At 42.2% G+C, this 17,789-nt stretch overlaps 1 protein-coding gene across 1 annotated transcript in view; it reads right to left on the bottom strand.

The window, feature by feature from the left end:
- The window catches only part of LOC6612458, a 62,295-nt gene extending 44,506 nt beyond the window's left edge, over positions 1-17,789 (bottom strand). Inside the window, exon 1 of the mRNA XM_032725089.1 lies at positions 17,241-17,789. The gene's annotated coding sequence lies outside the window, so the exon portion shown is untranslated. The remainder of the gene's footprint in view (positions 1-17,240) is intronic.

The raw sequence follows: 17,789 nt of genomic DNA, 5'->3' as shown, positions 1-17,789 counted from the left end.
GGTGCAGGTACAGTAAACATCCTTTTCGTCAACAATTGGGCCTTTCAAATTGCACGCTAATTGCTGAGTGCCTGCTCAATCGAAGTGACTGCAAAGCTATAAACTAGAGATAACATTGCGTATACGCAGTGTTGCGCAGAGACAAAAAAAAAAAAGGAAATCTCTATTAATCCCATATATGCCCAGATGCTCGTGCTCTGGCTGTCGTGTCTTGTCATTTTTCGGGGCAATGCATCTGTGTAATGCCATTCATGGTGGTGGCATCTTGCCCCGGAGCAAGTGAATCCACCACGCAAATCTTCCTGCCCCAGAGCCATTTAACACTCGTCCATCTATCATTCACAGGGTGCCCCGCCCCCCAGTGCCACGCCCATCATCATGTCAACATGTCTGCATATATCTCACTCGGACTGGCTCCGTTTGGGCCCCGATTTGCCGTTTTTGTGTTGTTTGGCTTGGTTCTGCTTTGTTTTGGCCAGAAACTAGTCCCTGCCTAGTTAATTGTTTAACTTTGGCTACCAAAAACTGAACCTTGCCTCTGACTCCTGCCTTTTCTTCCTCCTTTTTTATGGCTCTCTCTTTTGCTCGGTTTTTCGCTTTTTTTTTTTTGTTATATTTTGCAAACCACTGCAATTAATTTCGAAACAAAAATTTGTAGTTGTTGCTGCTGCCGGCGGCTATTTGTTTCCTTGCTTTTTGTTTTATTCCCGTGCTTTGTTTTTTTTTCGCCTTTTTTGGCTCATACTTTTTTTGCGATTTTTCTTTTTTTTTTATTTTTTTTTTTGCTTTTACGTTTCTGCTCGGCTTGGCCCAATTTGAAAGCAATTTTTTTTCAATATGACACCCCCGAGCGTCATGTGATGCGAAAACTAAAAACTAATGCCGAAGCTTTCTATATATGCGAGTCCTGTGCACATACTTTTAGCACGTACTGTGCGCGCACACCGAGAGAAAAGCGAGGGTATAAGTGTGTAAAAAAAAAAAAAAATGTTAAATATGTGCGGCTAACAACTTTCGTTCAAAACGAAATGAACAAATAAGTATTGATGTTTCTCGCTGTGTAGGTTTGTTATTGCTGCACAAATTGCTTAAGCCACATTGTGGCACTCGGTTGGGAAAGGGCAGCTGGAAGGGGGGGGCGGTGGGCGGAAAAGCGGGAAAGTTCCTTGGCGCTGGGCGCCCTGCGGTATGCTAAGATTTATAGCTGCAACTGGTGCAGTCTGGCTGAGTTTGATGTTGCCGCTACTTCGTAGTTGTCGTTAGCAAAACAATTTCAGCGAAAGTTTGAGTCATGCGAGGGAAATGCTTTCTCCCGCTGCCAGTGTGTGTGTGTGTGTAGGTAAAGAAAATTAAAATTATCCACGTGCTAGCGAGTTAGTTTTTGTCAAATGCAAGAAATTCGCTGCAATCCCAGAGTCTTTCACTCACTTCTCCAACCCGTTTTCCACTTTTTACCCCCCTTTTTTCATTCATGCATTGTTGTGCGACATTAATTAAATATAATTCAATTAGTTTTGCGTGCGCACAAAATATGTGACAACAATCTGCTGCATGTGTGTGTGTTCTTTTTGTTTTTTTGTGCTGGCTTCGATGTAAATGTTAATTTAATTGCAACTTTGTCACTCCGACATTTTTGCGCCACATCAACAGGCTTTTTAATCAATTATTTAACCTACTCTCCTGCACTAATGGAAATTGTTTGGTCACTTTTTTTTTTTGCTCTGCAAAAGTGATTTTTAAAAGTTTTCTCGAGTGGCGCTTGTGGCCTGTCGGCCAAATTGTTTTCGAATGGATTGCTCAGTACGAAAATTGGTATATGTATGTCATTCGAGGCAACACACGACTCATTTAAAACATGGCCCGCAGCTAAATCTCAATCATTTTAAGCCAGAAGCAACGAGGCGAGTTTAAATATTGGTATAAGTCTCAAGGCGGCACTAATCCACTAATCTCTTATCTACACTAATCTCTGTACAGTTAACTATAGTAACTATTGCAAGTTGAGTTGATTAAGAATCGGCCACAACCAGCTCATAATCCTGGCAAAACTTTACAAATTGCTACAGTACACCAAGCCAATTAGCGAAAAACTGATCGGGATAAATAGGTTTGCAAGGGGTGAGGGGGTTTTGTTGCCGAGGGCCGCAATTTAAAACTATTTAAGCCTGATCAATGAGCAGCCCGCCCATCAATCTCGATGCGATACTTTGTTCGCAAGTGCTCCGCAGGCAGCAAGTTAGTGCCATCGATATGCAAAGCAAGCCAGGTAAATCTATGGAAGGAGGGTGGGGAAAATGTGGGTAAGGGGGGAAAATGGGGGAAAATCGCGGGGAAAGCGTATTCGGAAAAGTCAATCTGCGGAAAAGGGGCTAAAGCGGGCGCTGCTCATTTTGAAGTGTAACCAGAGTATTAAGATGCTCGCTTTTCCAGCCGGCGCGCCAAAGTAAGACTCTTGCTGCCTCGGCTAAAATGCATTAATCTTGCCCTCAAAGGGGGCGTGGCACGCGGTGGAAGAGGAAGAGACAAAAAGGACAGGCAGGCGATATCGATGAGAGGGGCTTAATGTCGATGTCGCTGTCGCGGATATTGCAATTTGATGGACTCCAAGCTGGGGTACACTGAGAAAAAATAAACGTGGAAGTAGATATAATGGCAAAGGAATTTGCTAATAAGCAAATTCAATCGATGCATTTCCGATTCTCTCAGTGCACTCGCAGCACTCGTGTGTTACGGCGGCAGCAACCGCAGTTTCTTGCTAGAGATGCAACAGGATGGCTGGCAGGGGCGTCGCAAAGGGGGGCTCGCTTTCCCATGATGTGTAAACAAAAGCCCCATGCACTCCAGACTTCCCCTCAGCACCCCTTCCACGTTCAAGTTAACTCTTATTATTTCTTTTATTTTTCTCGTGCTGTATTTTACATCTTCTGCGGCTCTTCGGCAGCGGCTTTCATTGGAAAGGGGGAAAGGGGTTGGGGATGCTAAGGGTTGGCCTGAGTGGTTTTGTGGGGTTTTAGGGCTCCAGCAACCAATGAGCCATCCAGTCAGCCATACGAAAAGCAGGCAGCATTGTGCAAATAGTTAGAGCGCAGCGCGGATGCCTCAAGATAAATGCGCAACAAATGCAGTTTGTTGAAGTCAATTATTGTTCAAGTAGCTTAATTCGTAACTCACGGCCGCGGAATGGTGATCGGAGCGGCGTAACAGATACGTAATTGAATTACGACTGGGCGGTCTTAACTTACGTAATCCGATGGCATCGCAATCGTTGATCGAAGGGGAAGTTTGGTTCTAATCCAATTAGGAAAAGTTACGATCGGGCGTAGGATAGGCATTTCAATTTGTTTATATTGCTTTTCAAGGAATTATATTATATGCTCTAGTAACTAGAGTGAAGTGTGCAATATGCCTGTAAATCTCTCATCCATTCTTCGTACCTAAAGAACTTAGCACAAGTGTTTATAGCCTCTATGAAAGCCGCACAAAGTTAAACGTGGTATTCACCTGGAAAGGTGAGGCGCTTGAAAGTCGTGTTGGAAATATTTGATTTTCTCGGCCTTTGTTTGGCCATTCTTTCGCGAAAATCTCTTTCTTTCGCGCCACTTTGTGAGCTCTCTTCAAAAAAAGAAGGAAAAAACGCAGAGAAGGGGTGAAATGGTGGAAGTAGAAATGCACTTTAAGTAAAAGTACTTTGTCAGTCACCGCACAAACGCCACTTTTCTAGTCTGTGGCTCGTGATCTCAGTTCTTCGGTTAGTTTTTGTTAGCTAAAAGCAACTCGAGATTGGCAAGAAAAGCCGGCAAACTACTTAAGACTTGGCTCCATTCCGGAATACCTACACACACATACATACCATACATATATGGCTGGCGAACGTGCAACAAAAGTCGGTGATAAGTTGTTGCAGCTTTAAGTTGAAAGCTTATTAGCAAAGAAGTTGAAGTTGAATGGTGGGGGGAGCGTGCATAAGAACTATTGATAAAGCCAACAAATTAATTCAAATGTTCCTTGGCCGGCATAAATTACCACAAACACACACACAGACAATCACGAAACGAGTGCGGCAATAAATCTATTTATTTATATAGGCCAATTTACCTGGCCTCGCCCCAACTTTTCCTGCCCCATCATCCATCCAGTTTGTCTGACTGCCTTCGATATGCCTTTGATATATTACACTTCATATGGCGTGCATTTCATTTGCTCGTAATAACGCCGCACAAAAGATATAACGATATACAGATACAAGTTGTGCTATAAATTTGGCCAAATAATCGGGATGAGCGCGTGACTATCGATTGGCATCGAATTTGTCAATCTCTGAGATTCTTTTTTCTGAGCTTGGAATATCTGTTAGATGTGCCTTTCCTCTTGCACTTTCAAAATTTGTACGTTTAACTTTATGATTTTGAATTATAAATGCATCTATTTATTGTTTCAGATATCGCTTCCAGTCACGAGAGCAAAAACCGCGGTCATCTCCATTTCCGAGCGCAGGTGATGTCCAAATATGCACATACTAGTATTTATAGAGAAGTTATGCACATATACAGTTCGGTTCAGTTATATTTCAATTCAGATTTACTTCTATAATTCATCAAGTCGGCAGCTTTCTGCTCTCGTTTGTTTAGTCTTCCCTTTTTTCTCTCTCTTTTTAGGCTATCGCTATCGCTTTTTCGCCGCTTTTGGTTTTTTGGTTTTATTTGTTTCGTTGGGTTTGGTTTGAATTATTGATAGGGCTAAAAGTATTTCCGAGTGTGTGTGGGGCCATGAATGTCTTGCATAATTCATTATGTATGAGTGTGTGTGTGTGTGTGTCTCGCACACCCACACCCACGCACACACTGGCATTTTGTTTAGGCAGGAAAAAAAAAAAACGAAAAAAAATATGCGAAAACATAATAAATTCGTGCTCAATTTTCGTTAGTGGATTATGCCATATAACACACTTTAGCTCCACAGTTTTTAGCATAATAAAGCAGTCGACTGGAAAAAGGGTGAGTTGGGGCTGGGATTTCGGGATTTCGGCTGGTAAGGGAATGTTTTGTGGCGCTTTATGCATCATCGTAGATAAAAACTGACGCTGAAATGTTTCGCTGCTCCGCCGCGCCGTATGTGGCAGATAAAGATATATGGTGTACTCGCTTGCATATGTATAAAGCTGAATATATGTGCATACATATTTCGATTCCAATGGGATTTGCAGTGGCGCAGATGGGCTAATATGATATATATCCGCACTGGAATCCGTGGGGCTTTCGCCATTCGCGTTGATAGATGCTGGCAAGAGAAGAAAACGCTCGAGGTTATGGCCAAATTGAAAGGGATTGCCTTAACTTTGCTGCCTGTACCATTGTTATGTACATATGTACATGATCAGTTTCATACTATACTATCGTCTCGCTCTGTCCATAACTAATTGCTGCCTTGTTCTGCTAACAAAGTCACTGATCCCGGCTTCAATTTGGCCAAACACCTCGTCATTTTTACTTCCCTGTGGCCTTCGTCGGCTGTCCAACAACTGTCACAAACAGTGATAATCGTGACCACAAAAGTGGGCATGTGGCGGCTGCTCTTGGTCGGAGCAAAAGGACAGCCCGCTGGGCCATAAATCCTAATTGGCTCAAGTGGCTCGGCAGGCCTGCAATTGGGATTCCTTGCCACTGCCCCCCGCTGCCTCGCTGCTCCTGTCGCCGTTCCCATTTCGCTGCACAAAGAAACTTGTTTACGCAAAAATGTTGCACGCGCTCACGATGCCAAGTGGGAGGCATTAAGGGGGCGGGTATGCACAGGGAGAAATATGCACTGGCTCAATAGGCTATCTATTTTGTTTGGAGCTATAAATTAAATAAATTACTTTAGCAGTACGCTTACAGGCGAGGTTCACTGTACTTAAGAATACCAGCTGTTAACTTAACATTTGCGCCTCTCTCTCATGCTATTCACTTAACAGAAGAGATCGAATGTTAGGCTGAGCGAACGTAACAGTGAGAGAGAGAGAGAAAAATGGCGCCATTCTGAGATTTGCGATTGGTGGAGGCGGATGCAAAGTGATTAGTAAATAATAAAGTTAATGGTAAAAACGGTAAACCGCGTGTATTTCAACTGTTTCACTAAGTATGTTTCCAATAAACTAATACTTTTTATCTTTAAAGTGCCAAAAACATAAGTGCTCAAGTGGAAATATGAAGTTCAGTTGGCGCGCGTCTGATGCAACAAAACGGAGAGACAAAGAGAGCCAACAAGAAGGAAGCGAAGCGACGCGTAAAGTTAACGGTTACCTTTTCACGCATGTATTTATTTTGTCCCAAAATTGGTAGTTACTATGTTTTAACTCTTTTCTTTCAGTGCCGCAAGTGGGCGATGCAGAAGAGTCGGGAAATGGAGACGTTGGACGCAGGTCCAAATCAAAAGCAAATCTTGTTACGACAAATTTCAACTACTGTGCGACCGGGTGAAACAAAGGCCATCGTCAGCGATGTCGAGACGAAGGAAGCGTCCAGCGGGTTCGGGGTAAGTGAAGTGGGTGAATGTTTTTGGTGATAGGTTGGTTGATGCTGGAGAAGGGGTAGGAGTAGGGGTAGGGGTACGTCTCGCTGCACAAAAAGAAATGCGCCTGGATAAACACAATGGGCGATGCAGGGGCGCCGAAAAGGGGGTCACTAATTTACTTAAAGGCAGCCGCACCGAAACGGCAAACAAATGACATTTAAAGTGCAGCGAAAAGTCGCTAACTAGCACGGCGAAAACAGCTCGGAAGGACTCGGCCAGGACACGACCAGAATATGAAATGCAAATACTATTTACAAAAGCCAGAAATAAGTGCCGAACAATGCAGTGGCATTCACGCAGCTGGGCCCAAAGGAAAGCCACAAGGAGAGCGGCACTGGGCGAAATTCGAATGCGAAACATGTGAAAATCACATTATTTGTTGAATTTACAAGGGGGGTAGTTATATTGTTGTCCTTTATTTTTCTTTAATTATTTCATTATATGATTCTGTATGTATGATTGATTTCCCTTTAAATGCATATAGAGCTAGGCTTTCTCTCAGTGTATTAGCCAGCAGCCAGAGGCCAGCAAAAGCCACTAACAAAATTTGCTTTGTTGCCGCCTGTCGCTTGTCGAGTGTTTTTGGCTGCTGCCGCCTGTTTCTGCTGTTGACGCAAAGTCTTTTGGCCTGGCCAAAAAGTAAAGCACACAAACTTGCAATCAAATGCCCATCCTGCCATCCTTAACCCTCCTCCGGCCCACTCCCTCACGGCTTAACCCCCCAGTGGCCCAGGGGGGCTGCAAGGAGCGAAGTTTCGCCACAAAGACTGTGAGCCACAAAATGCGTGCATTCAACTGCATGCCGACGACGAGTTTTTCTTTCTCCTTTCTTCGAAAGGTTTTCTTCACCGATTCCGTAGAAGTATTTTTTTTTTTATTATTTTTTGATGTTGTGTGGGTTTCTTGAGGCTTTCGGTTTTCGTCTTTCTTGTTGCCTGTGGCCTTGATGCTTGTTTTGGTTCCCGTTTGCCATGAAAATTCCATGGCAATTGAGTCAATTTCCGTGAATGCGATTGGAGGAAATCACTGTCAGTTGGCTTTCTCTAAGCTGCTAACTAATCAAAAAGAAATCAGAAATATAAACTGATTTCGCATTGAATCACATTTCTTTTCTTTTTTTTTTTGTTTTGGTTCTTCCAAAAATCCAATTGACTGGGTCAACTATTTCGGCTGAAAAGAAGAAGCAAATTTGAGACATTTTTTTGAGGCATGAACAAAGTTCGTATGTGCGCCTGGCATTTAATATCCTTTAGCGTGGATGGCGTTTTTATTTCTTCATCTTTTCGTCAAGTTTCTCTTGTTTTTATTCTTTCGAGAGGAGAGTTTTTATTTTGTCGCTTCAACTTTTTAATGATCTCTCAAATTGCTTATTTCCTACACAGCAATTACGTCAAAGCATGTGTCATGTACTTGTGTGGGTGGCTTTTCCTTCTTTTTAGCCACTTCTACACAATGTAATGATGAAGTTTCCCGGCCCGCAGCTTTTCTTTGGCACTTCCTTGCCGCTTATTTATATTGACATGTGCAGGAAGATTTCTCCTAGTATCGCCCAAAAACGGAAAATGTATGCCCTTTTTCACAGCCGCCTGTCTTTCATCTGGTTGTGTATGTGCCGTTTGTCAAAAGGCAGCAAAACTGTTGACATAACAATGATTATACGCCTCATTAGTTACATTTGATTGTATGGAAATGGCAAAGGACTTGCGATAATAAGCTGAAACAAGACCAGGAAAAGGGGATGCAGAAGTACCAGAACGTGTCAACATTCAAATCAGCCCAGAAGTATGTCCTATTTGCACCATGCGGAAGTGAATCAGACAGGAAAATGCATCTCCTGTGTGGGTGGGAGAGTAGAATATGAACCTATAAATAGGATAAGTGAGTAACGTTCTACATGTCTGTGTCGTTGGAAATGCGGTGTTATCCTAGGAATATTTGGGTCATTTATCATACTGAGCATAAGAACTGATCATTAAATGTCTCCTTGAAGGAATCACATAATGTGTGGAAAAACATATTGTATAAATAGCAAATTTACTTTCTGTGCATATTTGTAAAGCTAATGACCTGTTTATCGAAAGATAAGAAAGAGTGGAAATTTATGAAAAATCTGGCTGTTGTTTTTGCGCACCTTATATTTGCATTCGCCTGTTATTATTTTAAAAGCAATTTGCCTGCCATCTGATATGGACTTGATTTGCTGCTCGCAACGCTAAGCTTATTGACAAAAGTGGGCGTGGCAGGCAGGCAGGCAATTTTCTGCGCTTGAATTCATTTAATAATGTGCGACACACATAAAAAGCAGTTGCCGAAATGATTGTGGTGGGTGGTAATGGGTAGTGGGCTGGCAAACGGAGGCTGCGACAAAGACAAAAGAAGGCCCTAAGTGAAGGTGTGCCTGTGAAACGTGTGTGTGTGTGTGTGCGTTTATCTCTGTGTGTGTCTGTGTGTGTGTTGCCATTGAAACATATTATGCTCGTAAAAATTGAATTTTAGTGGCGTATACATTGTTTGTAAGTGAGTGTGGGTGTGCGGATTGTGTGTGTGTGTGTTTTGGGCGTACAGTCGCACACTTTATTGTTGTCTGTAGGTGTGCGTGTATAAAATTTAATAATAACGACCCTCTTAAACCAACAGACCTTCACCGTCTTCAGTGAACCTGCTCTATCCACCCATATCTTTCTTCCTCTCTCATTTCGCTTTCTTCATTGACACGGCGAAAAATTAAATAGTTACTTAACAATATTATGTGAAATAACGTAAAAAGTGGTTAAATAAGAGCAGGCAACTATGCCGGTGGCGCTAAAAAACTAAATTGTATACATTTTGTAACATTATGTACACCACTGAAAGTTACTTTCTAGATTTCTGTAAGCTAAAACCTTACACATATTTCTCTCTCTGTACCCAGCCATGTGTGTTAGTGCTCCTCCACTTTTACAGCGTTCTTCCTCACTTTTGCGTTGACATTTAATGTAATAATTTTTACGATGATGCTCGACGGCATTAAAACGAGATTAAACACAAACAAACGAGAGACATAGTGGTTGCAATAAGGGGCCAAAAGCTGGTCTGCTCGTCGGCCCTGGGGGCGTGGCAATATTCCGTTTGATACACTTGACAATAAAAAAAAGCAAAAAGATTAAGAGGAAGCGGCAAAGAAAATGATGCATGGCCCCCTTGTTCTTTGAGCCCCCATAAAAGATGATGTAGCACATAATTACACACACACACACACGCTCAAGGGCCAGGACATTCACCCACACATGGCCATCTATTTACATGTGCGTGTGTAAGTAGCTCTTGCTGCTTGAGATTCATTGAGTGGGGGAAGCGAATCTCTCTTGATCAAGAATGATCAAGTGTCAGCGAATAAAATGCCCAAGTGGATGTATTATAAGCATCTATAAATATTCGCCAATTGTTCGCATTTTTATTGTGCCCAATGCCTTTCGGTTCCCTTGCATTGGTAGGTTAATAATGTGCCGTACTTATTTCCATTTGATTGCTGTCATATCGACAGAGAGCGATTGTTAAACTATTGTTGAGTTGTTGACTTGAGTACCCGCTGCTTTTACTACAATTGGAATCAGTGAATGGGGTACCTGTTGTGTAAACACTTCATGGGTAGACCAGCAATTTGAGGTGAAAGGGTTTGAGTACTCGAAATAATTGCCAAACTATTGGGAGATGGGATTTATGGTTGTTGTTGTTGAGTTGGAGGCTCGCTTTGACGAACACCTCGAGTTGATAAATTGATTTAATTTTCAAAGGCATTGGAGTTAAATAATAACTTAATTTGAATACGGATAAGCAATGTATTATCCTGGCTTATTTCGTTGATATACAAACTTATTTATTATTTCCCTTTGTCTTGGTTAAGCACATGATGAACTAAATGCCACTTTAAAAGTTTTTCATTTAATTATAAAGCTTACAAGTTCATATGTATGTACGTATGTATTTGTGTGGCAATTCGATTTGGTTCTGGGCGTCTCTTCCAGACTTCAACGATTTTGGTGCAGAATTCTGTAACCACAAAACCAGCGACCTTTCTCCAGGGCTCTTGTGCAATCAGTTGGGCTTAGAGTATCGCATATCGCATATCGTATATCGCATTTCCATTGCCATTTTCATTACCATCGGCGAGCGGGGTTGGGCCCCTGCCCATTTATCAATTACATCTTCATGAGAGATAATTCCATCCGCAAAGTTGCTCTTCCACTCGAGTTCATCTCAAAGGAGGCAATTCCCAGGCAATTCTTGGGGCTAAATCATTTTCAAGGAGCCTTGCTGGGATATCGAATATATGCTCGCTTTTTATTCCTATTTTTCGTTAATTCAATTCCATTCTTTTCTTTTCTATTTACGGCCCAATTTGTGTTTCCGTTGATTTTTTCTTCCTATTTTCTATGCATGTCAATGGTGAAAAGTTTCGCTTTTCTATATTTGATTTTCACTATTTAGTTCTGCGGCCAAAGTTAACCGAATAAACTTATTTGTGTCACTGTGTGTGCGTAATTTGCTTGACTTGCTCCGCTTATTGTTGTTACGAGTAGTTTATTTATTCTTCAGCGGCAGACAATGCGATGTCTCTCGGTTTTGTCTGTTCCTGAAGCGCTGTTTCACGCATGACTGGCCAGGAAAGACCAGCGCACCCAGAAAGGGAAAAGCCAGTGAATCCGGGCCAAAAGGCCCGCCCGCGCCCATTCCACAATCGGAATGAAAATGAAACTGAGGAATTGACTTGGAAATGTGCCTCGCGTTTTTCGTTTCGCGGGCCTGAAAAGGGCTGTAAAAAGGGATAAAATCATAAGCCCAAATTTATCGCACTCGACAGTCGAGGCAAATTGTGTGTGCCTATATCTTGGCAGGCCATGTCTCATGGCCTTTTACCCCGTGCTCCGTGCAATGGATCAAGTTTATTTATAAGTCGATGCTCTCCATGGGCCATGGCTTTCGCTTCGGCTTCACTTGGCCGAAACATGAAAGCGAACAATATTACGCATACGCAGCGTCGACATGATGAAGTGTTATTTAAATATAAATATATTACCTATCGATAAACAGAGCCCGCAAAGAGCGGCAGACCCAGCGGAGCAAAATAGGATGAACAGCATTTTTGGCGCATTGAATCCTCAAATTTGATGGCCATTACTCTGTGTGCTTTTTTTTATGGCCATGTGGATATATGGCTAATAAAGTGATTGTGCTCGGCGTGGTCTCAGTTCGTTTCCGATGTAGCTGATTGAATTATGCGGGTTTTTTTTTTTTTTGCACAACAAAGGACTAGAAGTATTTTTCAATTGTGGCGAAAACGTTGCGGTATTCCGGTTAATTGCTAGGAAATTGTTTGGGGACTCTTGGCTATGTAGATTTCATTGTTAAAGGATTGTGCACGCACACTTCTGGATGAACTCTTGTGTGGCCCTCAGGTATTTCTCATTTGAACTGAAAAGCTCTGTTACATTTTCGTGTTATCCTTGAGCTTTAAATTTGCACTTATTCCCTCTGAATATTTGTAATTTAACATAGTCTAAGGAAATTTAATTATCTGGAAGCTAAAACCCAATTAAAAGCGGGTAGTATATTCCTCGATCATGGTATTAGTATAATTAAATGCACTAGCTCAACAAATAATTGCCAAACCGTTGCAGCAGTGAGTTCGTATTTAAGTATGCATTCGCAATGTTGCTTAATTACTTAGGGCAGTTGAAATAATAAGGATTGAAATTGAAAAGTCCAACCGTAGGCTGAATGAATAATGCATTGAGAGTATTTCCGGAAGCCTTAACATCCATCCAGTGCCCTTTGTTCCCGAATTATGCGTGTTAAATGCGGCCCGGTTATTTAGCTTATTAAATTTACATTTCCTTTTCGGGGATCCCAGTGCATCATCGCATCCGATAGTAATTGCGTAAATTCAGTGCAATTGTCCAGCTGTGCAAGCCGGTTGTGCCGAAAGCTTCTGGCCAGCATATGCAAATGGCCTGACGAAATTCAATTATGGATCCGGCGAAATGTGGAGAGGTGGAAAAAGGCTTCTTGTTTTCGGCTTTTCGGCCAGCAAACATCTGCAGGCGAGACTTGTTTTTGCTTTGCGCCCACCGTGCAGCTTTTTGCGGATCTTGTTTTGGCTCTAGGATTTTTTGCTTTGTGCATTGCCAGCTCCCAGCTCCTGTGCATTTGGCAAAGGAGCGCCGGCAATGAGAAGCTTGCTAAGAAAATATTTTGAAATGGAAAGTTTTAGCTCATACGCTGGTGCAGTAGTCCTTTTCGTCCTGTGTGGCCGGAGATATGAGAAAATGAAAACATATTTGCCTGTGCGAGGGCTGTTTGCTTAGTTTTTTTTCTGCCCTCCACCCATCGCTGTTTTCCTTCTGCTCACCTCCCACTCCCGCCCACTTTTTGTGCTATGATAAGAATCTGGAAACTTTCACGAGACAACGTGTCGTATGCGCAATGTCCCAAAGTTTTAACGATCTATGGATTTTCGAGGCAGAGCAAAAGTCTTAACCGATTCAATATTGAAACAAGTTACTTGCGATTCGCAAATGAGTATTTGAATGTGTTTCACTTGGAAAAGAACACCTATATCTAAATTATACTATTGACAAAAAGGATATTTTTATGCGAAATTGAATATCCATTTCTGTGACCTCATAGAAAATTCAGTTGTGATAGGAAATACAATTCTTATTATATATTTTTTTAAGCCAACCAAAAATGAATTTGCATACAAATGTTGCGAGAATTTTATACAAATAAAGTCTTTCGATAGTTGTAACACTTTGATTACATGTAGATTTCCACTGATTATTATTTTTTCATTCAGTCCTCTGGGTCTGCATATATATTTTACTATATATATGTATACTAGTCATTTTTTTTGGGTATATGGATTTTATGGCTTGGCTTCGTTTCGCTTTTCGTGTTCGTTGAAATGCAAATTAAAATATTTATGCAAATGCGTAAGGCGGGCAAATACAATAAATTTATGCCAACAAACGAGGGAGCAGAAGACCGAAAACAGACAACAAATGAAGCAAAAATGAAGTAGAAAATAGGCACACAGCCTATTGTCTTAAAAAAAAGAAGGAAAAACTGAGAAAGAAACGTATAAGAAAAACAATTACCTGTTGTCATGGGTTTTTTGGTCATAAATGTGAACGTCTGTCAAAATTATTCTTGCTATTTTTCCACAGGCTAGTGCGTAAAACTTACGATTGAAATCGGAATCCGACTAGGATATATCGGTCGGGATTAGTATAGCTTAAATGGTAAATCCGGGAGGAGCTTCTCTCCACTGATTAGGCCAAAAGCACCTGCCGCTTCTGACTCTGTTCGGACTACGCATACGCCTCGTTAGCCGTGGCACTTCAGAGCATTTACCAATTAGCCACCCTTACGCTGCTTCGTCCTTTCTATCCTGCATTAACAATAGCTGCAGACTCGACACCTTTTAACACCTGAAAGAATTTAATTAATGCAGGTCGTCCTCGCTAAAGCAACCAGAGATGCTGCTCGGCAAAAGGAAGTCCTTGGTCCTCGCCCGGGCAAATTAAAAACGTAGAAATGAGTAAGCAACTAAGCCAAAAAGAAAAAAATATATTAAGCGCAATAAGGGAATATAACGTAAAACAGCAGCTGCATTTAAAATTTGTATTCCTAAGGTCCTTGAATTTGCAATTTAATCGTTTAAAAGTATACCTAAAGATGAAAACTAATGGCCAAATAACGAAACCAAAAACATAAAAATGCGTTGAAATTAGCAAAGTTTAAATTAAATTTAGATAAATGAGAGCTCCTGCCTGTTTTGGCCAACTTTCGCCCCCCCCGCCTACCGGAAAATCCGGCCAGAAACATTGCGGATTTTATGAACGGGTGTGAGAACGCGGAGGTGTCTCAGAAATCCTGCAGGATCCGCTTAGCAGCAATTATCTTCATTACGCGACGAGCGCACAAAAGTATGCAAGGACCAAACAAGCTGAGGCCAATGCAAAGTCCTGACAATTAGGAGCTTTCTCTCTGGATACAAAATGAGGAGGTGGGAAAGAAGTAAAAAGAAAACACCTTTAACCTTTTGCCTCGCATATAAATACGCTGTTGATGGATGTGTTTTCAGTGGCGCCCGAAACGCTGGGGATTCGGGGTCAAAGGGCATGGGAAGGCGAACGGGAACGGGAGTGGCTTCCTGTTTTTCGGGCTTCTTTTGACTCGAGTTGTCGCCACCGCTCCGCTGTTGTTGTTATCCAGGGAGTGGAAAATCGCGGCGGGCAGGTGGGCTGGTTAAACGATTTATAAAAGCCAAGGCAGCCAAGGAATGGAGCGGGGTTGAATGGCACAAAAAGTGTTGCAAGCAATTTGCGCAATGGTAGCGAGCGCTGCCTTTGCCTCTGACTTTGGCAAATCCCCGCCAGTAACCTTTCACCCCGGGCACACGAAAGCAGGTGAGCCAACTCACCCACCACCCATCGCCCCCCCTTTAACCTCTCTTAACCCATGCGTGGGCCAAAAACTTGCTGCCATTTTGCACGTAACTGACATCAGCGCGCTTATAAATCAACTTGCAAATGTCTCACACTTTTATTTTTTTTAAGGGCCACCATTTTTGAGTTCATGATTTTTGGCACACAGACAGAGCAACTCATGATTAGATTAATGCGTTGTCTAATGGCCTTAGATCCCCAACGCCCCCCATGTCCCCCTCCAACTTCCCTTTCACACACATTGTGCGTGCCATCTTGTGGGTTAGGCAAATCGTAATATCATTTTTATAAACATCTTGTTAACCCAGGGCCATACATTTTGCGAGGAGAGGAAGGGCAGCCCATAAATCCACGGCCGGAAAATATGATTTGCGGGTCAAGGGGCTGGCATGGAGTGATTACCTGGGCTGGCAAAGGGATGTATGGTTTGGAGTCACTCGAAAGTTAATGGAAACAATAAAACATGGGTTCTACATATATCTCCTGTCCATAATCATTTCAAAATAATAAGCGTTTAGTTTCGGTAAAAGTTAATAATTTAGTTTACCCACTGCTGGCACTTTGAAATTGATTACGCGGCTTGATATTGACAGCAAAGTTTTAATAATTTGCAAAACATGTTTAACTTTTTAATGAAATTTTCATGTTTCTGTTTCGTGCACATATGAAAGTGTTTAAAATATAATATATTTATTTTTTGAGACTAGTGAAGCAATCATGTTAGCTCTCATGAGTGTGGCAAAATGAGATTGTGAAACTGAATACATATTTTGTACGCGTTTTTATTGTTTTGAATTAGGTTGAACTTCGAGCATGCGACTTTCCCTCGAAACTCGAGCTGCTGTGTAAATTGAAATAATCTGTGGTGATGGGGGGACTCTGAAACTCGTGTGTAATCCTCTTGGGATGGAATGCGAGTAACTCATCACGCCCTTGCGATAATCGGTTGGCAGTGTTGCACAATGATGAACAGCCAGCCGGCGGCTAAGCGCAGTGTCTGTCAAAATGTTGCCCAAATTGGTTGACTTTTGACATTTGACCTGGACACGTCACGCGCCACGCCCCCCACACCCGCCTACCACCTCCCGCCCCCAGCGAATGTCACTTTCTGTAGTTGTAGTTGGGCAGAACGTGTGATTTATGATGCTTTCCCTGGCGCTGTGTTGGTAAATTACTTTCCCCCACACACGCACACGCAAAGTGTGCGAATTTTTTTTTTGTTTATGCTTTTTTGGATGAGTATTTGCTCCCCACTCCAGCAGTGAAGGAATTTCAATCGCCGGCCAAACTTTAAGCGGTCTTCGCATTTAAACAATATGGCAAGGAGTTGGCCATAAAGAGCCCTCTTTTCGCATTCTTCCTTGGAAAACCGCCGCGTTGACCTTCAAGGCCGTCGTGTGCCACTTTTCCTTATAATATATACACATTTGCTCGCTCGACGCTGTGCGTGGGTCATTTAAATGCTACATTATGTTGAATATTCAATTTAATGTGCCTTATAAATCATGTAGGTCCTCGTCCTGTCGTGGCCCCTGCTTTGTCACACTTTCCGGCGTAGGAGGATAAGGGAGAATAGGGATAGTTTTCACTGCCTGATGGAGTCACTTATTTTCCACAATTCCATATTTATGAAGCCCTGATTTACAACTGCTTATCGCTGGGGTCTGGTGCCGGAATTGATTAGCCTCCATCCCCCGGAAAATGAACTGTCATCGTTTGGGTTGCCTAGATAAGGGTCCTCCTGAGCCTGGACCAACACTTGTCCGTGCAGAATTTATCATCAGAAGGGCAGAGGCATTGACAGTTTGCAAATAAGTTCGCTTCACATTTTGGATAAGTGTTATCCAATATTTACTTTGAATGTACTCGAAATCGTCTATTTTTTAAATATAACTCTGTTGCGACCTACTGTATTTACTTACTAACCAAACATAGTTAGTTGATTGTTATTCGTTAAGAAAATAATAGCAATGCAAATATACACTCATTCATAGTCATAAAACAAGGCGACAACGTTTAGCGCCCCTCTCGGCGATTCTCAAAGTGTCTAGCTGATCTCGTGGATTAAGTGGGTAGATGGGGATAAATTGGTAGAAAACACACTCGTATTGGCCTTTTTCGGTTCTCTTCTAAGAAAATAGTCCCCAATTCCAGGCAAACACAGGAAAAAGCCACGAAAACAAACAATTTGTGTTTACTAACCGTTCTCGGAGCACTTTGGCCCTCAGCTTATTTGGTTGATTGGGTTTTCCGGCTTCGCCTCGTTCGCTCGCTGATTATCTCAGTTTTATCTGATTTTTACTTTTCGGTTTTTCACACTTGTGTGGACAAATTTTTCATTTCATGCGCATTTGTTGCATTCACTTGTTATTCGATTTTCATCACCATCATTATCACTCTCTCTGTGTGTGTGTGCGTGGTCTGGTGCCGGGAAAACAAAAACAAAAAAAAAGTTTGGAAAATAATGGAAAATCGCGCACAGAGATCAGCGAACTTTTCCAGTGTTTATTTATTTTTCTTTCGTACGAAACACGGAGCACAAACAATTATCGTCACGCGATCACAGGACACCATAAGGACCTGAGGTCTCTGGTTTCTGGGTTTCTGGTCTCAAACAACACGTCGCGAATTGTCGTGGTCGTGGTCCTTCGTCCTTCGGCTGGCTGAGTGGCTCAGAGTTGGCTCAGCCAAATCGGTTGGCTTCTGTGTGTCCTGGGGGTTAATTCACCAGCCGGCTGACAACAAACAGCA

The sequence above is a fragment of the Drosophila sechellia genome, chromosome X (genome assembly GCF_004382195.2).
Source record: "Drosophila sechellia strain sech25 chromosome X, ASM438219v1, whole genome shotgun sequence".
Classification (NCBI taxonomy): Eukaryota; Metazoa; Arthropoda; class Insecta; order Diptera; family Drosophilidae; genus Drosophila; species Drosophila sechellia.
Note: the sequence above shows the minus strand (reverse complement) of the source record. Positions and strands in the feature narration are given on the sequence as shown.